This window comes from Balaenoptera borealis (genome assembly GCF_965194805.1).
Source record: "Balaenoptera borealis genome assembly, chromosome: 14".
Lineage (NCBI taxonomy): Eukaryota > Metazoa > Chordata > Mammalia > Artiodactyla > Balaenopteridae > Balaenoptera > Balaenoptera borealis.
In genome coordinates, this window is record NC_138875.1 from 89,693,677 (window position 1) to 89,717,890 (window position 24,214).

The following is a 24,214-nucleotide window of genomic DNA, read 5'->3' on the forward strand; positions in this document are numbered from 1 at the left end:
CAGCTGTGTTCTTGGGACAGTCTCTATCAGGTGTGAGCACCGCAAGAGTCTGCTCTTACAGTGACTGGCAGGTAGAGCACCTATAAAATACTAAAAGTGTGTCTGGAAATCCCAAGCCAAAGAGTCCTAGGAGCCAAAGAATTCTCATTTTCACTGGAATTAGAATTGTTTTTGATGACAAGCGATTGACGAAAACGTTAGAATCATGTAGCTAGAATTTGGGTAAATGTAGGATGTTTCAGAAAACTTTCAAACACATGCATAAAATTATAATTATGTGAGCAATGTGTGAAACCATGGGAATCAAAAGTTATTCTGTTTCCGTGTATACATCGCCTCTGCTGATGAGATGGTCTCAAACTGAATTTTCTTCCTTCCACTCACAGATCTTATATAAAACAGCATGTACCAGGCTCTTACTAAGGAATGCTCCAGCCCACCAGGAGGTTTTGAAGTATCCTGGGGAAGACAGCTGTGTACAGGAGGTCCAGATGACATACGAGCTGTACAGGGCAGGTGTGGGGAGGCGCGGAGGAATATCAGTGACCCACACCCCCTGGGAGGGTCTGCTGGTTCTCACTCGCCAGGTGCATCTCAGCTGTCTTTATGGATTTGGTGGAATTTACCTGAAATGGAAATTATAAATAAATCTGGTAGCTTATTGCCTTTTACAATGAGATATAACTATATTTTACTGAACTGGCAGAATGATCGAGTAAAAGGGTGCTATCCTATTCCAGATAGTATAATTTCCAGATTGTTCTACCAGGGCTCATTTTGTAATCCACCTCTAAATTTGCAGAAACTGGTCAGGTATAAACTAAGTGTATGATTGTATCCAACTGAATGAACTTGGGACTTTTAACCACATTCTAAATATTTCCTTTGGGTATGCCCATGAATAGTCACCTTTCCCTGATTTAGTTGGCCAAATGGTAGAGACCATTCCTGGCATCCTCTATGGTGCTCTGCTCTTGAAACAAACTTTAAACATGATGCTTTTTTAAAAATTGAAGTATAGTTGATTTACAATGTTGTGTTAATTTCTGCTGTATAATAAAGTGATTCAGTTATATGATAAAGAAGACGTGGTATACACACACACACACACACACACACACACACACACACAATGGAATACTACTCAGCCATAAAAAAGAATGAAATTTGTAGCAACATGGATGGAACCAAATGATGCTTTTTATTACAAGGGCCACACTGAAGACAAATACCACTCATTCTCTGTGAATAGGGGGACTCTGTCTCGATCACTGTGGATCACTCACCACCTAGAAGCATGCCTGTCACACAGGGAACATTCAAGAAGTAAACACTGGGCTTCCCTGGTGGCGCCGTGGTTGAGAATCCGCCTGCCAATGCAGGGCACACGGGTTCGAGCCCTGGTCTGGGAGGATCCCACATGCCGCGGAGCAACTAAGCCCGCGAGCCACAACTACTGAGCCTGCGCTCTAGAGCCCGCGAGCCACAACTACTGAGACCGCGTGTCACAACTACTGAAACCCGCGTGCCTAGAGCCCGTGCTCCGCAACAAGAGAAGCCCGCGCACCGCAACGAAGAGTAGCCCCCGCTCGCCGAAACTAGAGAAAGCCCACGCGCAGCAACGAAGACCCAACACAGTCAAAAAAAAAAAAGAAGTAAACACTGAGTGAACAAGACCATCTGGGTGCCCAGTTTCCTGCAACGTGCATTCAGCAGAAGGAGTTGGATCATCCACAAATAAATTAATTCAGGTAAAGATAAATGCTTTGAAAAAAATAAAATGGGGATGAAGAGATAGAGAGGAACATGATGCCAGATGACTGGGTGAGTGAGGAGGTGTGTACATGGATTCTTGAGGGGTGCGCTTGGCCGAGGCCCAGCTGACCAGAAGGGCCGGTCTTTGAAGAGGGGTAGAGACAGCAACCAACGTGGCGCCCAGGGGAGCGTGAAGGCCGAGCAGAGGGCAGGAGAGTTGGGCAGGGCCAGGCCGTGCAGGGCTCTGCAGCCACCCAGTAAGGAGTTTGGATTTCCTTCTAAGAGAACTAAGGAGCCACTGAGGGTTTAAGCAAGACAGTGACGTGAGCTTAATTTTAGAAGGATCCCACCGGTGGCAGAGTTAGGAGGGCCAGAGGATAGGAAAGGGAAGGCAGGAGACCCTGAGACTCAGATTGTCCTCCAGGCAAGAGATGGGCCGGCTTGAACTTGAGCAGGAGTGGACAGGAATAGAAGTGGTGTCCTTGGGACATATTTTGGAGGTTGAAACAACACGTCTTCCTGACTGGCTGGATATGGGTGAGAGCATGGGGACGAGTTAGTGTCAAGAATGACCCCTACATTTTTTGGGACATAACACTGGTGGATGGATTTGCCATGACATCGCATGAGGAAGACAGAGAAAAGAGCAAGGTTCGGGAAGGGGTGGATAAGGACGGAGGAATCCCCTGCCTATGGAATGATTCTGTGCTTGTACTTTTCTGCCCCTGACCAGCATGATTCCCTGGGCCCGGGACGTGTAACCACCCCATCAGCCTGTGACCGGCCTCCCAAGATGGTGCCCGGAAACACAACACTGAATCTTCAAGGAAAGCGAGAAGTTCCCTGTCAAGGAATTCCAGGCCATTTCAGAGGAGGTGAGGTTTGTTTGAATAAAACCCCGTCCTCCTGGGTTGCCACCATCTGTCTGTTCCCCAGGAGCTCCGCCTCCGTGGACACCTGGATGCTTTGGTCTTGGAGTAGGTGGTCCAGTTTGCAGATGGTGGAGAAGGGGTAGGAGTTGTATTCACAAAACCCAGCGATCCAGAAAACCATTGTGAGGCAGGATTTTCAGTTTCAACAAGGGGGGGGGGTGGAATTAAAGGTCGGTGAGGGGGGTGGGAGAAGAAGCAGAAACAAAAATAACAAGGCCATTAATCTTTCATTAAGTTAAAGGGATGAAAAGGAACTGCTTTAAAGTATCATTCTTCCCTTGCACCACAAGCATGTTGCCCCCTGCTGACTTCAAAGGCCCTGACGAGAAGTTGGTTAATGTTGTTGGCACAGTATCAGGCCGTGGTTTACTTTTGCTTAAGTATGATCTTTTTTTTTTTTTTTTTTCCTTTTCAACAAAGAAAGCGTCAGGGTCGGGCACTCTGATGGGAGGAGGCCCACCACGTAAAAGATGCCTTTGTGCTGTGTGCAGAGGCCTTCCGAGGTTGGCTCTGCCGACACGTGCTGTTTGCACACTGTCTGTCACAGACCCGAAAAACCACCACACACATACACACAAAGGACTGCCAGAAAGAGCACAGAGAATAAGATCATTGTCTTCGTTCACGCTCTACTTTCTGCCTCTGGAGAGTCAGGCCTGTTCCCCAACTCGGCATCTGGGCTCCTGGTGGCCTGGATGGAGATGCAATTTGCAAGAAAGCAAGCAAAAAAGCCCCACTGCTTTTCAGCCCAGCATCTCTCACCTGTTCGGGGGCTGCGGGGAGGGATCTTTGCTGCTTTGGGAGGCTGTATTTTTCTTCAAGGTAGCGCTGTTTATACTGAAAACAAAGCTAATTGGCGGTGAGTGGCAGGGTTTTGCGGTTAGGCCCTGGCTCTGTGTTGGCAGTTGCTGAGTGTTTAGGGCAAGCTGTCCTACCTGGCGAGTGCAAATGCCCTGGGGCAGCAAGAGAATGAGGAGGGGGTGTCTGGGAGGGTCTGATGACCTGCTTGAAGACACCATTGCTGGAAGCCCACCAGAGGGCTCCTGCTATGTGAGAAAGTTGTTTCCATGCCCTTTTCTTTTTGTTTTCATGAGAAAGGCAGGGAGGGCACGAAGGAAACCAGTTGCTGTCTTTTAAGAAAGATTCTGCAAATTTGATTCGCTAAGTGCAATGTTTGTTGGGTGCCATCATGGGTAGGTGTGAAGTCTTTCAGACTCAGAGAGGGAGAGGTGACCAGTGGTCCCAGTTTTCCCAGAACTGCCTGGAATACACAGAATTAACAGTCTCTGCAATCCTCGACTTTTGCTTTTTGAAGCACCTTCCCCCCAGGCAATGGATCTCTTGGAGTCAGATTAAGCCGGATTGGATCCTGGCTCTGTCCTTACCCCTTGTGAGATACTGAGCAGGATTCCCACACTCCAGCCCTGTTCTCCACTTGGTAAAGGGGCAATAACTGTCTCCCAGGGTGACCGTGAGGACGGATGGGGACAGAGTGCATGAAAACATCCGGCACCTGCACGGGGTTCAGTGACTGTGGGCTGGTTCCCGCCATCATCACAAACATCGACTGCATCTGCTGAACGCCCATGCGAAAGGGCACAGCCCATGTGAGCTCTGCCCCAAAATATTGACTTTAGAAAAGGGAGGGAGGGTATGGTGTGTTTTTTAAAAATACCGCACATAGAGGCTTAAATAGGATTTCATAAGAGCTTCCCTCTGCATAGAGAACCGAAGAGGGCACCGCGGGGAGGCAGAAATAAGTCACGGGGGAAGGGAGGGGTGGAACAAAGGTAGATTCCACCTTGTGGGCCAGGGATGCAGCATCGGAGCCCTCGGCCACTTGGGAACCACATGTGGCAGGTTCCTCACAGGGCTTTTGTGAACGTGTAAACAGAGGACGGGGCGCCTGCACCCAGCACCTGCTCAGGGTGGGCAGTTCACGTCATCAGCACTTTTAATAAGAGAGCTGACCCAACTCAGGCCCTTTGGAGCAAAGAGCTCCTAATTTGGAGTTATACGGGAGGTCTGGATTATTATCATTTTTTTAAATTTTTAAACTTTTTTAATTGTAATTTTTTTTTAATTAAAAAAAATTTTTTTTAATTGTAAAATTTTTATTGGAGGGATTATTAACAGCAGCGTGAGGAGTCCTGATCTGCTAGGTCCCTTTTTTCCCCCTGGAATCTCCGACTAGCGTATCCTAACATGTACGGCTTTGCCGTTGGGATTTTCAAGGCAGAATCAGAAGCTGAATGGGGTCTCTCTGCCCCGGTGAATTCTGACCTGCTGCTAACTTTCTGCACCGGGTTGAGCCCTGGTTGACCTTTAAAGGCATTCCAGCTGTCCCAGGAGGCATCGGGCTTCAGCAGGACAGTCTACCTGGGGCAGAATGGAAACAACCAACACCGATAGGCAGGTGGGTAGACACATGGATATGGGTGTGGGTATGGGCATTGGCATGAGTATAGATACGGGTATAGATATGAGTATGGGTATTGATACGGATATGGTTATGGGTGTAGATATGGGTCTGTCTACAGATATGGATATGTGTATTGATAAGGGTATGTGTATTGGGTACGTGTATGAGTATGGATGTCGAAACAGATATATAGATATAGGCGTAGGTACAGATACAGATATATGGATGGAGATATAGATACAGATGTAGATATAGCATGTTTTTTTCAAAACAGGCCACTGGTGGAGAGTCAATAGCATTCCAAAGCTGGGGGGATGCTGATGAGAAAGGCATTTGGAAGGCACTGAGCTTTTGAGAATTTTATAAATAAGCGATTCCAAGGCTGCTAATAAAATAGGCATTTTTAAAAGACCAACTTTCTTAACTGCCAGTTAACTTCTCTTCGTTTCAGTTTGGAGAACGGAAGTATTTCCCAGCCCATAGTGTCTGTAAAATAATCACCGAAATACCTAATTCCCCACCCCAATCCCGGACACTATAATTCAACCATGAGCATCTAGATCTATATTCACATCTGTGTGTCTGTCGGGATAGGCTAGGTCAATTGCACTAATAAACAACTGCAAGACCAAAGTGATGAAAGAAACCAGGGCTCTGTCTTGCTCAGGCTCCAAGCCCATCATGGATCTCTGGGGGTCCTGCCTGTCTTGTCCCCAGTCGGGGTGCAGGTTAGCAGAACAGCTGAAGCATCCATCACACAGGAAAAAGCGATGTGATAGGACTTGAAGGTGACCTGGGGCCTGGGAATGACCCACACTGTTTCTATTCAACACTCAAAGGTCAGAACTAGACACGGTCCCACCCAGCTGCCGGGGGGTCAGGAAGTGCAGTCATACCCGTATGTAGCATCTGGTGTACCAGCCTCAAGATTCAGAATACTACCAATACCCAAACACCACCAGCACTCCTAAACTCATCCAAAGTCATTTCTCCAGGCTGAACCTCTTCCCCGAACTCCAGACTCACATATCCAACTACCTTCTTAACGCCTCCATCTGGATATCTAAAAAAGATCTCAAAGGTAACATTCCAAAACCCAAACCTCTGGTATTTCTCTCCAACCATGCTCCTCCCACAATGTTCCCCAATTCAGCAGATGGTAATTCGATTCTTCTAGTTAGTTGTTCAGACCAAAACTCTTCAACTCATCCTTGACACATCCCTTTCTCTCAAAACCCCCATCTAAACGATCAGCAAATCCTGTAAGCTCTCTCCTCAAAATACCGAGGACCTGGCCTTCCACTGCCCCTGTCCTGCTCTGAGACACCATCTCTCTTGCCCAGATTATTGCAATAGCCTCCAAACCAATCTCTCTGTCTCCATCCTTGCAAATCTTCAGTCTAATTCCTGACATGGCAACAAGATGGTCCCTTTAAAAGATAAGTCAGTCCAACACCTCTGCTCAAGCCTGCCAAAGGCTTCCCATGAAAAATCAGAGAGAAGGATTTTGTGTTGACAATGACCTTCGAGGCCCTCCATGTTCTGGTCGCCTGTTACCTTCATGACATTATGTGCTCTGTCCCCCACCACTCACTCCTCTGCAGCCAGACTCTTCTTTACACCCAGCAGGCACTCGGCCACCCAGAGGCTCTGCGTGTCCTGTTTCCTTTGCCTGGTGTCTTCCTCCTTCAGCTGTGTCTGAGTGCTGTGTCCTCACCTAGATCAGATGGTCAGTAAACATTTGATGAATCCAAGAATGAATGAATGAGTGAAGGTTTATATTCACTGGTAGTTGAAGCCTGGGCCATAGAAGGTGCAATTTAAGAGTCAGGGTTACAACTACTAAATCTTTCGAGAAGCAGTATGCATTCGCCACCATCCCCTAGAAGGGGGACAAGCGATTGTACCACATGAGGGCAAACTCTGATGGAGAGGAGATGAGTGAGCTTGACACACAGTACGGAGCACAGGCGGCTCAGGGGCTGTGCACAGACTGCTAAACGGTTTTATTCCCCAGTTTTACGTGGGCACGTGACCACCCACCTAGAGGCGCTACCTTGTGGCTCTTCCTGCAGCTTCGTGTGGCCAAAAGCTAAATTCAGATCGATGAATGTGAGCAGAAGTGGTGCAGGCAATTTCCGGGTTCTAACCTTCCAAGGAAAGCTGGCGGACGGGAAGCCAGTGCAACCAGCTTGGCCCGGCGATAGAAGGCACATGTCCAGGTCAGCAGAGCCCCTTCCACCCCAGACTGCCTCTCTGCACTGAATGGTGAGAGAAATAAGCTTTGTTCTTGTCTCTCGTTTGAACCGGTCTATCTTGCGGTCCCTTTGTGATTGCAGTTAAACCTATACCCTTAACTGTATTAATACAGAGCTAGGGATAGGGCCAGGGTTGGCCTTTTAATGACAGCGGCAGATAAAGAATGAGGGTCACCAAGGGGGAAATCATGGCCTAGGAAAGTGGACATTGTCCCCTAAAGTGTGCTGAGAGATATTTTATCAAGCACACATATTTTCAGAACAATTAAGAGACCATGGTCTTTATGTCAGCAGAAAATAAGAAGAGGCAATACATTGAAATTTGGGGGAAGATAGCCTTATAAGAGTTTTAGCACAAGCTTTCCTTCACCTAGTTTTCTTGACTGGCCTCAGGTTTTACATGAGAAAGGCCTTTGGAAGGCAGAACAAAGGAACTGTATGCCTTTAACCTGTGCATTTACATATTTATATATTTATACATTTTCCCCTTTACCCCATAGCCCATGTTATTAACTTCAGGTGTTTGTCCATTTCAAAATTTCATAGATCTGAAAATTGAAAATCCTACATATCTTTGTTTCCTGGTCTGGTCACTATATTCTAGAATATTATCTTCCCCGTTATCGAAAAAGCATTTCTTTGAAACTGTCTCCTTGGAGAGTTGGCTTACACATGAAGAACTGTGCTCATACCTACCGGGCTGGGAAAGGCATTAGGGTACAGAAGTGATATTGCATTAAAGTAGCACAGGAGAGTGGGGTGTCTTGAAAATCACAGAATCAAAGGAAAATGATCCAATATTTCAAACAAAATCATGTCTCGTGTATTTCTGCTCCATTACAATAGGGTAAGTTAGATCTAGTCTTACAGAGGCTGCTATCTTAGACGTGGAACTCTGTAAGTGCTTGAAATGTCTTCTATTTTATTACATATACAAAGGAGCTCTTTAATACAGCCACTGTCTGTGACACGGAAGTCATATCTCAATTTTCTTTTTCAACTAAAACCACTCTAAACTGGAAAGCTATCCCACTACTGAAGAAGTTATCTCCCCAGTATTCCCCACAGGTGAATAGGCAATACACCTTATCCTTTTTTAAAAAGGAAACTGTTCATTGGCTAAATTACCCAAATAATCCACCTGTCATATGTGAGTTGCATATTTTTTATGAGTTTTAATATCTGCAAAATATTTTTTGGTCAAAACTTAAAGCTGCAAAGTAAGTGTTTTCTCTAAAATTAAAAAGTAAGTCCTTTGTAATTATAAATAGTTTTCCCCCCTCTCTTTGTTAAGCTTTGAAGAAATTTAAATGATTAATGGTTTTAGAAAGTAAACTTTCTGGGATGTAATTACTTTTGAATAATTTATCAATGAGCAGACTGTCATAAAGGCTCACTATCTGCTCCATAAAAACAAATCTAAAGTTAATGAACCAAAAAATTTTTGCAAATCTAAGACCAAGTTTGTAAGACACATGACAAACTTATCTTTATAAACGACTAGCTTTATGCCCACAGTCTGATGATCATGGCTGTGGTAGTATTCAATTATATCAATACAGGAAGTAACATGCAACAGCTTTTGAGAGCTGGCTATAACAACATGGTGTGGAATCTCAGTCTTTTCATATTCATTCAACATATGCTCATTGAGAATCTGCTGTGTGTTGGCAATAACAGTGTCTCTGTTCTCATGAAATTAACAATCAAATGAGACCGACAATGAATAAACAGGTATAAGAGATTTTTTTTTTTTATAAATTTATTTTTTAATTTATTTTTGGCTGCGTGCGAGCTTTCTCTAGTTGTGATGAGCGGGGGCTACTCTTCATTGTGGTGCGTGGGCTTTTCATTGCGGTGGCTTCTCTTGTTGCGGAACACAGGCTCTAGGCGCGCAGGCTTCAGTAGTTGTGGCATGCGGGCTCAGCAGTTGTGGTTCGCGGGCTTAGTTGCTCCATGGCATGTGGGATCTTCCCGGACCAGGGCTCGAACCCGTGTCCCCTGCATTGGCAGGCGGATTCTTAACCACTGTGCCACCAGGGAAGTCCCAGTTATAAGAGATTTGACGGTCCTGCACTAGATCCTTTTTATTGGAGAAAGCACAGGGCATCATGGGACTGTATAAAAGGGTAACTTGATTGTGATGTTGGGAAGATTTACCACAGAAATGACATCTAAACAGATTCCTGAAGAATACATATGAATTTTCCAAACTAAAAGTAGAAGTTGCTTTCACCACACTGAGCAGAGGAAATAGCATGAGAAGCAAGAGAGAAGAGCAATTTCCAGGGACTGAAAAAATTTCCGTGTGGCTGAAGTGTAGACCGTGAGCCTACGGTAGCTAGGGATGATGTTAGAGAAACAAGCAGGGGACAGGTGACAAAAAACTGAGCATGCTCATGAGGATGGAGAAGCGGACTGCTGTGAGAGGTATTTGGGTGGTGGGATAGATAGAACTAGATGCTTGGTTAGACAGATGGGGGGTTAGGGGAAGAACGCAGAATGACTCACAGATTTCTGGATGGCCAGAGATAGGGAACACAGCGGAGGGAGGGCTGGTAGGGAGAAAATGAGTTCCATTTTGGATTTGTTGAGTTAAGGTGTCTGGAGATCTCTAAGAGAAGATATACAGTTCCCAATTGGACACATGACTCTATAGCTCAGAGACCTCAAAGTCAGTGAATTGAGTGTCATCACCAGATGGATGGTGTCTGATGTGATGAGAGACAAGCTTGCTTCCTTTGCTAACCAGAGAACCCAAGAGGATTCTTTGTCATCTCATCATTTAAAGGCTCAAAAGATTCTGAGATGGGAGACTGTAAAATGAGACAAGACGAAAGTGATGGAACCGTGAAGATAGACAACCTCTAGCAGATGCGCAAAGAAAAATGAGTCAGCAAAAGAGACTTGGAAGGTAACCAAAATCTAGGAAGCAGCACCTAGAAAGAAGGGATGGATCCGACACTAGGGAGCGGTCAGGAAGAACAGGGAGAGGACAGCAGGCAGGAAGGAAAGCAGGTGGGATGAAAAAGGAGGAGGAGGAAGGTCTACCCAGCTTCTCGAGGCGTTTGCTCTGTGGGGAGAAGAGACTGTGCAAAAGGGAAACAGTATCGCAGGAGTGTTTTGTTTTTTATTGCTTTGTTTCATTGTGTTTTAAGACGGGAGGGACTCTAAGTCTTTCAACTCACATCTGTGAGATTCCACAGGCGAAGGTATTTTACACATGCATTTCCTGTTCACTGCATTTTAGATCATAGTTACTCTACAGAGCCCCCCAATGAACTTTGTCGACTCCTCATTAGAACCATAGAAAACAAGTTTTGTAAGAAATCTTGAAAGTTAATCTTCTCCGACCTGTATATCCTTCATGTAACCCCATCAAGGAGCCCCCCAACCTCAGCCTGAAAATCTCCAGGGACTAGTTAGTCACAATTTCCAGAAGCAGCCTGGTCTGTCTTGGAGGACTTATGACTTCCAGAAAGTTCTCCATTACATGGAGTCCAAACTGGTCTCCTGATAAGTTTCTTCTGCTTGGGAATGATGAGCAGAAATTTTGAAGTCAAACTTAATAGGTTCCAATTCCTGCTCTGCCAGTAATGAGTCATGTGACTTGGGCAAGAAACTTGACATCAGCTGCCTCAGTCCATTCATCTGTAGAATGGGCAGGAACGTCAGAACCAGCGTCACAGGGCTTTTGCTCAGAGGAATCCAGGTGGTTCACGCAAAGAGTCTGGACCTGAGCTCAATAAATGTTAACCATTTAACATTTAGTTTAAATGTTAATTAAAATTTTTTTTAAATCAAATAATCTTGACATGCCCTAACCTTTGAAATATTTCAAGGAGACTTATGTCAACTCTGCATGTTTCACTTTTAAATTCCGTGAGTTTCTTCACATCTTCTCATCTGACACAGCTTGACATGCCTTCACCATCCTGCTGCCTTTCCTCCGGACACGGGTTTATTTATATCCCCTAAATCCAGTTTATTTATACCCCTCCCCTCAGAGAGAGCAAGGGCCTGGAACAGGATCAAATACTCCAGGATGGTATGTCCTGAGCAAAATGGAGAGGGCTTATCACTTCCTTTTTTCTTTATGCTGAAGTACTATGAAGGGCACCCGAGGTGCCGTTAGCTTTCGTTGTTGTTATGGTCACGGCACACAGCTGATGCCTGTGGGACTCGGTACCGAGTACACTGTAATCCCCAAGCATTTGTACACGTGCTGTGCCTGTTCCAGGTGGAGTGAAGAGCAAACTGAGCCAAATCCTAGCTCCATCCTACCAGCTGTGTGATGGTGAGCACTCTTTCTGTGCCTTAATTTCATCATGTATAAAATGGTATAATGATAGTTTTCTCCGTATATATGCCCAGGAGTGGGATTTCAAGATCATATGGTAAGTCTATGATGATGCAATGCCACTCCTGGGCATATATCCAGAGAAAACTATAATTCGAAACGATGCATGCACCCCAATGTTCATTGCAGCACTATTTACAATAGCCAGGACATGAAAGCAACCTAAATGTCCATCGACAGACGAATGAATAAAGATGTGGTACATTTATATATACAACGGAATATTACTCAGCCATAAAAAAGAATGAAATAAAAATAATGCCATTTGCAGCAACAGGGATGGACCCAGAGATGATCATACTAAGTGAAGTAAGTCAGAAAGAGAAAGACAAATACCATATGATATCACTTATATGTGGAATCTAAAATACGATACAAATGAACTTCTTTACGAAACAGAATGAGACTCACAGACACAGAAAACAAACTATGGTTACTAAAGGAGGGTGGGGAGATAAATTAGGAGTTTCAGATTAGCAGATACATACTACTATCTATAAGACAGGTAAACAACAAGCACCTACTCGATAGCACAGGGAACTCTACTCAATATGTTGTAATAACCTATAAGGGAAAAGAATCTGAAAAAGAATTTATGTATATAAATATATACGTGCTGTACACCTGAAACTGGCACGGCATTGTAAATCAACTCTACTTCAATAAAACTTTTTTTAAATGGCATGATGATAATTACACTGACGTCACAGAGGCCGTTGAGGTTGAGAAGGGCTAGTACGTGCCAGTTCAGTGTGCCCAGCAAACAGTAAGCCCAGCACAAATGTTAGCTATTATTGTTGCCCTTTAAATTAGGTTTTCTATCCCATGTGTAGGATGTTACAGAATTCTACCCTAATGCGTGTTTCAAAAATACAAATTTGTTCCCACGCAATTGGTGTATTAGGGAAACAACCTGAACATAACACAGAACTCATATTTGCTCAGGGGCGATCTCATCTTTGAGAAATGCTAGGGGAATACAGAAAACCGCAGGCAGCTGAATCAGGCATGGAGAAGACACACAATGCACACACACACACACACACACACACACACATCAAACACCCACCGGCGACCCCAGCTCTGAGGTTTCGTGAGGCACTCCTGACCTAGCAGCTGACATCTTTTCCTTCGATTTCAGGGAACCCTTTCCACCATTTCATGATAACTCACCAGTTACCAAGCTTCTGAGGCTACAGGCAAACGTCAGTTCTTTTACCAGGTAAAGTGCCACAGTCATTGTAGTATTGATGTATTTTTTAACCATTTAACATGCATAAAACCATGCTGGCATTTTTACTCTGTTCTTATTTTTTTTAAGTGTCACTGACAAAGTTTTTGAGTGTTGTGTCCCAACCCCATTTTTCTAGTAAACCGTGTGATTTTTCATAGCACCGTGATTTCTTGCCAGGCATATGACACATTACAGCAGAACTGCCTATAATTCTCTCTGCTAAGTTTTGCAAACTCTCAAAATCTTTTTAGATCCTGATTCTGTTATTCATGACATTTGCTATTTCCAATCTTCGTGTTATGCATGAATTTGATGTGAATATAACACCAAATATCTGTAAGTCATCGAAGGGAGAGGCTATATTCTAGGGGAGAGTCTGACAAAAAAAATGAAAAAGGTATTTCCTGCAGGAGAAAGTATTTTCAGGATAATAATGAAGCTTAAAGAATGTTATCAATCACATAAGCTATTCTCCAATTTAGCTTTAAGAAGGAAAATCTGAAATCCTCGAGCTCTGTGGGGCCGTGGACTCTGGATGGCTCAGGAGGAAACATCTAGTCCAAATCTCTTTGCTCGAGGTGAGTCAGCGTGGCTCTGGGAAACGTACGCCTTGCCAAGTTCGCCCAACTTTACTGGGAGGGATGGAGCCAAGTTTCACGGCTGTTCTTACAATCCCAGGCTGACTCCCAGTTACATGTTGTACAACTTTATATCCTTGTAATAACACGACAGCTTATCCCAAACCAGACCTACCCATTACCGCAAGGATGGTTTTGTACAGTAGGCAGCTTCTCAGACTGTATGGGGAGCAGGAGTGGTGACAGCCTTCAAAAGAGGACAGACATCCTGATTCTGCTAACCGGGCAGCCACATCCCTGCCCGTGCCATCTGCCGGGGGTGGGGCAGTCGCCCCAAGACGGAGCAAATGCTGGCATTAGAACCTCAAACCTATAAAATGAGGACAAACCCAGCTCCTCCAAGTAAATCTCCTTCTCAATTTCTTCCCCTGTAAAATGGGTTCGTCCTTTTTGAATCATTGGCTTGAATTGTTCATTCATTCGCTTGTTTGTTTCCTTAGAAGAGGTAATGCCTGCACAAGGCACAGATTTTAAAGGTATTAAAGCACATACAAGGAAAAATAGATTACCTTTCATTTGTCAGCTGGAAAAAAAAGAGTACGCATGCTGTATTGGTGTTGCTTATAAAATGGTAGAATAAAATCAGGCACAACGACCTCAGTCACTTTCTATAAGCATACTCTTGTTTTTACTGGAATAATTCAGATTAATGCTATGTTTATACCATCAGAGTTAGTTAATTGATTAATCTGTTTATAAATCTATTAATAGAACTTGTAGGGGGCCTTAGCATAATATCTTAGCTTATCCATTCATGTACTTGTTTACTGATTCATTAATTTAGTTCTTCACTTATCTCTGGGAAAGCTCCTGGCGTGAATTATCCATTCATTCATTCGTTTGTTTGCTTACAAGAGGTAGTGTACACACAAGGCATATGATTTAAAAGGTATTAAAGGGTGCACAGGGCAAAATAGATCAGCTTTTCTCCCCTGTTTCCCCGTCATACTTTTTACCAGATGAGAATTTTGTGTTCCTTTCAGGATGGTTCCTGCATTCACAGTTGTGTGTGTGTGTGTGTGTGTGTGTGTGTGTGTGTTAGAGAGAGAGAGATATGCAATATACTATATATACATGTGCCAGTGGTCTCACCTGGGGTGGCTCTGCCTCTCAGTGACATTTGATAATGCATGGAGACATTGTTCACCGTCACAACAGTAAGTGGGCTGTCATTGGCATCTGATGGGTAAGAGACCCGGGATGACGTTCAGCACCCACAATGCACAGGACGTCCCCCAACAAAGAATGGTCTGACCCAACATGGCAGAAGTGCTGAGGTTAAGAATATCCAGCTTTTCTCACACCGGTCAGAATGGCCATCATCAAAAAATCTACAAACAATAAATGCTGGAGAGGGTGTGGAGAAAAGGGAACCCTCTTGCACTGTTGGTGGGAATGTAAATTGATACAGCCACTACGGAGAACAGTATGGAGGTTCCTTAAAAAACTACAAATAGAACTACCATACGACCCAGCAATCCCACTACTGGGCATATACCCTGAGAAAACCATAATTCAAAAAGAGTCACGTACCAAAATGTTCATTGCAGCTCTATTTACAATAGCCAGGACATGGAAGCAACCTAAGTGTCCATCAACAGATGAATGGATAAAGAAGATGTGGCACATATATACTATGTAATATTACTCAGCCATCAAAAGGAATGAAACTGAGTTATTTGTAGTGAGGTGGATGGACCTAGAGACTGTCATACAGAGTGAAGTAAGTCAGAAAGAGAAAAACAAATACTGTATGCTAACACATATATATGGAATCTAAAAAAAAAAAAAAGAAAAAAAAATGGTCAGAAGAACCTAGAGGCAAGATGGGAATAAAGATACAGACCTACTAGAGAATGGACTTGAGGATACGGGGAGGGTGAAGGGTAAGCTGGGACAAAGTGAGAGAGTGGCGTGGACATATATACACTACCAAACGTAAAATACATAGCTAGTGGGAAACAGCCACATAGCACAGGGAGATCAGCTCGGTGCTTCGTGACCACCTAGAGAGGTGGGATAAGGGAGGGTGGGAGGGAGACGGAAGAGGGAGGATATATGGGGATATATGTATATGTATAACTGATTCACTTTGTTATAAAGCAGAAACTAACACACCATTGTAAAGCAATTATACTCCAATAAAGATGTTTAAAAAAAAAAGAATATCCAGTTTTTATTATTATTATTATTATTATTTTTATTTCCCAAGCTATTTTGACTATTGTTCCTCCAGCAATTTAGCCACAGGTTTCCTTGGAGTGTGGAGAGAAGAAAGTTTTAAAGTCGCTGGAGAAGAGAAGCTTAATTTTGTTTTTGGATACCCAGCATCTGGCAGAGAGCATGGCTGTCAGTGAGTATACTTTGAATGCATAGATGATTAATTCGTTGTGTGTGGAGACGTTTGAAATAAAATAAAATAAAATATCCCGTAAGCTGCGCTTTCTTCAAATCTGAAGTACCCACTTGCTCCGGAGCATTGATTAGAATTTGACTGAAGTGCCACAGAGGAGGTTACAGGTCTAGAATTCTTTGGACCCTGAGAAAACAATGTGGGTTCCAAAGGAAAATTTCTATTTTGGAAACAAAGTTTGGAGAAATTAGCTGCCTCATCAAAGCCCCCGTTCCTTCACCTGTCCTCACTTACAAAGCTTTCTGTTTATTAAAATAAACAGAAAGCTTGCCTGGCTTTTTAAATGATGAGGCCAGCCACCCTCCATAAAAAACGTTAGAACATACATCACTGAGAAGGTAGAAGGTGTTCCAACTTCATCAAAAGCCTTGAAAAGGAGGACATCTTTTATATCTGTGCTTTCGAAAGTTTTTCAGGGCTGGTATTTATTTTAAATCAGAACCACTTACAAAGCGAACCTCCTTTACAAAATGCGTTGGATGGAGCCATCCTAGAGATGACCTCTATCATTCGAGGCTGGACGGAAATATTATTTTTATAGAAAAAAAGAAGGATCTCTTTAATCAGCTTTAAAAAAACATTGTGAACAGTCACTTCTCCTATTTAAAAGTTTAACTTTACTTTCATCAATTTATAATCAGAGTTCCTCTGGTATGTTTGATTCCTGACAAACAAGGATAAAAGTCTTGTGCCCCCATTGCTAATGAGATGATAAAACAGCAGGGATCAAGTTTTTAATTACTACAGGCAATGCACTGGAGAGGTACCGATGATATTTTCTATTGCATGTCTAAGTTGTAACTTCAGGCTTATGACAGTCCTGCTGTGCTCCACTGCCTTTGATGATCACTCGTTTTTGTCTCCTGAGAGCACACAAAAATTTCTGAGCTAGGATCCTGGGGGGCTGGCAATTATTGGCATAACCTGGTGCAGGTTCCCCTCTTCAACCAGGATGCTCAGTAAGGATCCAGGATCTTAATGCCTGCCTTTATCCCGAAAGGGAAATTGGACATTCGAAATATCTGTGAACTTTCCTACTCAAATGATACCCATTCTCATTCTACCAGCATGGGCTTTCCATTAATAACAAAATGTTTAATTGAATTGGGAGACTTCTAGTACGTACGTTTTCCTTTCTTTTCAAAGTCATGCTTGAAATTTTTTCAAAAACCTTATTTTCATACACTTTTGTAGACATGTATTTGTCACTGTAAGCTCTTTCAACACATTTCTAACAATGTTCCCTTTGTTACTGCAGACAGTTGATAATTGACATTTTTAATGGTGTCATTTGGGATCAAGTGTGTGTCACACCAAGGTCACATGCTCTTATCCTGATGGAAATGGATTCCATTAATTCTCAGTTTCACAAGACACACACACACACACACACACACACACGCATCCCTCTGAATGGCCATAGTACTCGACAAATAAAGCTTGCTTTATTTTTAGCCATAAAAACTAGAGCAGAGAATTAATCTGACTTGGGGATAATCACTAACCCAATCTGAATCCAACTAACCAGCTTATTAATCAACTACTCAGATCGTCAAATAACTAATCTCTGATCACTCAAGTCATTTCTAAATTGTAAAGTAAGATTGAGTGTCAGAATCACAAGCACTGACTGAATCTACCAAGTGGTTTAAACTTCTAAGATTTTGAACCATAAAGGTAAACATGCATCCTCAGCTCCTACATTGGGAAAAGCCCACAAATGAAAAGAGATTTACAAATAATAAAAGTAAATTGGACCTTCTTTTGGTCCAACACCTCTCAGAATCAAAATGAACAATATCCGTTAGAATTCCTATTTTTATCAATACGACTTACTTTGGCCTTTAAAACTATCATATATGTGAAATGTAAAGACCAGATACTTGCAGTTTATTTTCTTCTCAAGAAAGAGAAGTTTAAAATGTTCTGATTGTGTAATTTATGTGGAATACAGTATTCATCTTGTTTGTATTAGTCAGGATAGACCAAGTGTTGAAACGAACAGTGCAGAACCTCAGGGGCTGAACACAATAGATGTTTGTTTCTCTTTTTTTCTGGAGTTTGTAATTTAAAATTTTTTATTGGAATATAGTTGATTTACAATGTTGTGTTAGTTTCAGGTGTACAGCAAAGTGAATCAGTTGTACATATACATATATCCACTCTTTTAAAATTTATTTATTTATTTTATTTATGGCTGTGTTGGGTCTTCGTTTCTGTGCGAGGGCTTTCTCTAGTTGTGGCAAGCGGGGGCCACTCTTCATCGCGGTGCGCGGGCCTCTCACTACCGCGGCCTCTCTTGTTGCGGAGCACAGGCTCCAGACGCACAGGCTCAGTAATTGTGGCTCACGGGCCTAGTTGCTCCGCGGCATGTGGGATCTTCCCAGACCAGGGCTCGAACCCGTGTCCCCTGCATTGGCAGGCAGATTCTCAACCACCAAGGAAGCCCCTATCCACTCTTTTTGAAATTCTTTTCCCATATAGGTCATTCCAGAGGACTGAATAGAGTTCTCTGTGTTATACATTAGGTCCTTATTAATTATCTATTTTATATGTAGTAGTGTGTATATGTCAATCCCAATCTCCCAATTTATCCCTCCTCCTCTTTCCCCCCGGTAACCATAGATTGTTTTCTACGTCTGTGACTCTCTGTTTTGTAAATAATTCATTTGTACCCTCTTTTTAGATTCCACATATAAGCGATATCATACGATATTTGTCCTTCTCTGTCTGACTGACTTAGTATGACAATCTCTAGTATGACAACCATCCATGTTGCTGCAAATGGCATTATTTTGTTCTTTTTTTATGGCTCAGTAATCTTCCATTGTGTATATGTACAAAGATGCTCGTTTCTTGTTTGTGGAAGTCCATGTGGTTGGGCCTGGCTGGGCAGTGCTCCTGGGCCGTTGTCCCCAGGACCAGCTCCTCCCATCCAGTAATGTTCCCATCTTCTCAGAGGGCAGAGTGCGATGCTGGATCTTTGTACTGGCTGGCAACAGAGGAGGGGCCAGTTTGAAGACGTCCTGTGGGCTATAGGAGGCACGCCAAGAAGTGGTGGTTTTACTTTGCCTACCTTCCATGGGTCAGAAAGGGTAGCAAGGTATCACTCAGATGTAAGTGGGCCCAGCAAGAAAATGAATTGGTTTGGCAAGCAAACTTAAGAGACTTTTCTGCATCAATTATGGTAATACTTTACCTGTAGTAGGATGCTTCATAGCTGTTGAGAGTTTGATACTATCTCATTTCATCTTCAGAGTCTTGGAAATTAGCCAGAGACTATGATTATTTACAGATAAGAAAACTGAGGTTCAAAAATATTCATTTTCTTGCTAGAGGTCAGACAGCTACTAAGAGCTAGAACCGAATGCTGGTTTTCTTATTTCTCTTCTCCTTTGATATTTGGTATAATATTTGCTCACCTTGATTTAGGAAGTCTATTGTTCTTTAGAAATAGTTATTATAAGGCAATCAAAGATTCAGATAAACAGTATCAAAAGACATTTAATCCTCTGCATAACATAGCTTGATGTGACACTGACCATAAAATTCTAGTAATCTAAGCTACAGAAATCATTCTCATTTTTAATGTTCTACTCATTCACATAATATGAAGACTACAAAGTTTGGTAAAATGCGTACACAGAGAAAATAAGTAACCCCAGCTATTGAAGTGATGTATCTTGAAATTTTGTTTACAGATCTTGTACTATTTAGGACCATATCAGTCTTAATTAGTGCGTGGCTAACATTTGCATAATTCTAGTGACTGTGGTGTAGTTAAACCTTCATATTCCTGTCATGATGTTAGGTGGACCAGAGAACAAGGGATAGATATTTAAAGTAAAATAATGGTCTAACATAATGGTCAGAATTATTCATACAGCTAAGGTGGTAAAAACATGAGTGGAGACTCTTTCTGAGAATTTTTTCCTTTGGAAACACGTAGGTCAGAGCCCTGTAATTGGTCAAACTGCTCAGCTATGACAGTATTTTTAGCAAAACCGTTTATCAAACAATTTAGCTTTGGGGCAGGTAGGAAGGTAAAAGCAGATCATTGCTGGGATAGTTCAAAACCGTGGTTGAAACCGTGAATGCCCCAGGGTGTAGTTGTGACACCAATAATCGTAGATATTGACTGACTCCTGAAGAATGCCAGCCACCGTACTCAGAATCCCACGCATGTTATCTCGAGAACATACAACAAAAAGGCAAGATAATAGTATTATTCCTCTCCTCTTTCTTTTCATCAAAGACACATGAAGGGAAAGTGACAGGTAGAGCCTTATTTCAGGTCAGATCTGGCTGGTTCCAAAGGCTGTACTGGGCTTATCGAAATTTACAATACAACTCTCAGCAGGAGAGACAACCCTGCCACGTGTCTCTGCTGCAGAGTGGCCGTACTGTCCAGTGGTTAGGGGTGGGGGCAATGGTGCCAGACCTCTGGGTTCAATTCCCCCCAGCCTCCTGGCCAGACTACTTAACTCTTCCGTGCGTCAGTTTGCTTGTTTGCAGAGTGGGGGTGATAATATCTCGTTGTGTGGATTAAGTGGGGGAGGTGGACATGCCAGGCACAGAGGAACCAGGCTGGCTGTTACTATTATGCCTCCCAGCTTGCCAAAGTTCACCAAGAGATCATGAGTCACTTCAGGGGCGTGTTCAAAGCACCAACACCAACTTGCACATCGGTCCTTGGAAATCCGAGGAAATCGCATCATCATTTAGGGACCCACATTTCAGCAGCAGGCAGTGTCCTCATCCGTCCTCTAAATAAAGATCAGCTTTGTTCACAGCGAAAGATATAAGCAGTCCACTCCAGTCGCGATGTCGGTCGGGACCATAGACAACCTATGATGTCAGAAAGGAAAGCTATTCCCCAGTAGGAAGTTCACATTCACTTATCTGGGCAAGTTCTCTTGAGCCCCTTCCTGTGTACCAGACCCTGTACTGGTCATCAGGAGCCTGGTGACCTCACACCCAGCAGAGATGGCAGAAGGAATTGGAAATATGCTCATTTTTTTCCGTAAGAATCAAAGGTCCCGGGGCACATGCATTCCCTAAAAGAGAAGTCAAGAGGTTAATGTCTGCCTCACATATGTGGATTTGGGTAGAAGCTCACTTCGTGTACAGTTAGTGCCAGGACACCTATACCTGGTCCCTTTCACCCTTCTGTGCATTTAATCCACGCAGGGCTCGATTTGAACAAGAGTGAATTCAGGGCAATGGTTCTGAACTTGGCGAATTTGAGGCACGGGAGAGAATCACATCCTTGGTGTTATTTTCTGATTCCCTCTCCCCACCCTGACTATAAAGGTTGCTGTCTGGCCCACATGCTAAGTCCCCTCGTCTATGACCCACCTCCATCGTCTCCACTGGAAGGTGGATGAGGCTGTAACATGGGACTTGGGCATGAAATCATTTCCAAGCCAGGAGGCCATCGGTTTAAAAATGTTAAAAAGTACTGCTTTCCATGAAATATAAACTATGAAATTGAAGGTATCAATAAGCCGCTTAGTACATAAAAATTACTATACCTGGCTACATTATAAAGTTCTCTACCATCTCTAAGGATGACAGGAAAACATCTTCTTTATTTGATTTCTTTTTGTAATACAAAGTTGATTAAGTAGGTACTCCCAACAATCAAATTTGTCCCTAATACTATACAGTCAAGAGGAAACAGTTTAAAAGATCTTTTGAAATATCTTCTATGGTGTGATGGCTAATGTTACCAGCCAGTTGACTGGGCTAAAGGATGCCCAGAGAGCTGGTAAAACGTTATTTCTGAATGTGTCTGAGAAGTGATTTTGGAAGACATTAGCAGTTGAATGGTAGACTGAGTAAAGAGATCCCTCACCCACATGGGCAGGTAGCATCCAATTCTTTGGGGGCTTGAATAGAACCCCCCCAAAAAAGCAAAGGAAAGATGAATTCTTGCTCTCACTTCTTGAGCTGGGATGTCCATCTTCTCCTGCCCTTGAACTTTGGAGTTCCTGGGTCTTGGGCCTTGGACTCTAGGACTTAAACCAGCATCCCTCCACCCGCCCCCAACCGGGTTCTCAGGTCTTCATTCTCAGACTGGAAGAGACACCATAGGCTCCTCTTATTTCCAGGTCTTTGGACTCAGGCTGAATAATACCACCAGATCTCCTGGGTCTCCAGCTTGCAGACAGCTAACTGTGGGACTTCTCAGGCTCCATAACCACATAAGCCATTTCTTATTTTATATATACCTCCTATTAGTTCTGTTTCTCTGGAAAAACCTGACTAATATATATGGTTTACAACATATCCAGCCCAGTGTCCTACATTTGGTCAGAGCTGCATTATGACTCATGGGTGCTAGGCACTTTGCCTTCATGGCCTCTTTCTTCCATTAAAAAACTGATAATATTTATGATTGTATTGCTTCAAAGACTAATGTAATCCAGGTCAGATTATATTCATTTTTTTCTTCTGATTTTAAAAGAAATTAAAATATTTCTGTGGGCTCCTAAAGGAGTCAGGGGTCTTGTGCCTACTGTACATAATGGCTCAGTCCACTCTGTATCTGGCCCTTAAATATTAGACAGTAAACATTGTCACTGAAAGTAATAGCCCTCCAGAATTAGAATGTTTAATAGTTAAAGACCTGAGGTATTCATTACCCACATGTAATAAAATAAATGCTTTTCTAGAGCTTACTCGGTGCCAGGCATTTTTCCAAGTGCTTTTATATTTGCAAAGTCTTTTAACGGTTGGAGCTTCGTTATGAGGTGGTTGCCATCGGCATCATGATCGCCATCACCACCACCAGCATCACCACTGCCACCATCTCCACCATCACCATCACCACCTCGGCGATCGTCACCATCTCCACCATCATCATCATTATCATCATCATCACCATCATCATCACCACCATCATCATCTTCACCATCAGCATCACCACCATCACCATCATCACCATCAGCATCACCACCATCACCATCATCACCATCATCACCACCATCATCATCATCATCACCATCACCATCATCTTCATTTCTATCGTCACCTCCATTTTACAGGGAGGTAGAGTGACTTGTCCAGGGTCACACACTAATCAGTGGCAGTGAGGGGGTTTAAGCACAGGCCACGTGACTGCAGAGTTCACACTTTGAACCCCTCTGCCACACCACCTCTCACACGCATACTACTTGGTAGAAGCAGCCAAAGTAGACTTATTATTAATATCTTCCTACTGTAAAGTGTGAATATTTAACAGAAAGAGATTGCATGCAAAAATAAACAAGGAAAATACTTCAGTCATTGGGTTATGATCAAGAATTTTTCACTTTAATGAGAATTTTAAAATATAATTATATGCAGAAGATTTTGTAGAAAATATTATTTTAATAAATACCAACTTTATGTGTGTTCTCTTTTTGTACTATCTTGTTAGACTTATAGCAATATAGACATAATTTTTCCTGCTTTTTACTCCTGAATGTTATTTTTATGCAGTGTTCTCCTATAATAATATAGCTGCTCTACAAGAAAATTTGAATATTTATATCATATTCAATCTTTTTAAAATATTTTTTTGAAGTATAGTTTATTTACAATGTGTTAATTACTGCTGTACAGCAAAGTGATTCAGTTATACATATATATTCTTTTTCATGTTCCTTTCCATTACGGTTTATCACAGGATATTGAATATAGTTCCCTGTGCTATACAGTAAGACCTTGTTGTTCATATTCAATCATATTGATAAGCCATAATTTCCCTGAACTTTCCCCAGTTCTTTTCCAATTTATCACCATTATAAATACTCAGGCTATAAATACGCTGGATAAAATATTTTAAGATGAGTGGTTTCCTGGGTTATATTCCACAGAGCGGGATTTTTAGGTCAAACATTTTTAGGTCAGATTTTTAGTTCCTTTCACATATTTCCTTATGAGGGTGTAGATTCAAGTTTTCTAGCATATGGAATATACAACAATTTATAATGACTTTTAAAATTTGTATCAATTAGGATGCCTTCAGCTACAAGTAACAGAAGACTATTCAAGAAGACTTAACAAGACATTTGAAGGAAAAAATGGTATCAGATATCTATTGGAACCCCAATTTTTCCCACCTCTCCCTCTGCCATCCTTTATATGTTGGTTTATCCTTTTAAACTGACTCTCATCGGGGTCCCAAGATGGCTGCCAGAGATCCAAAAGCAGATC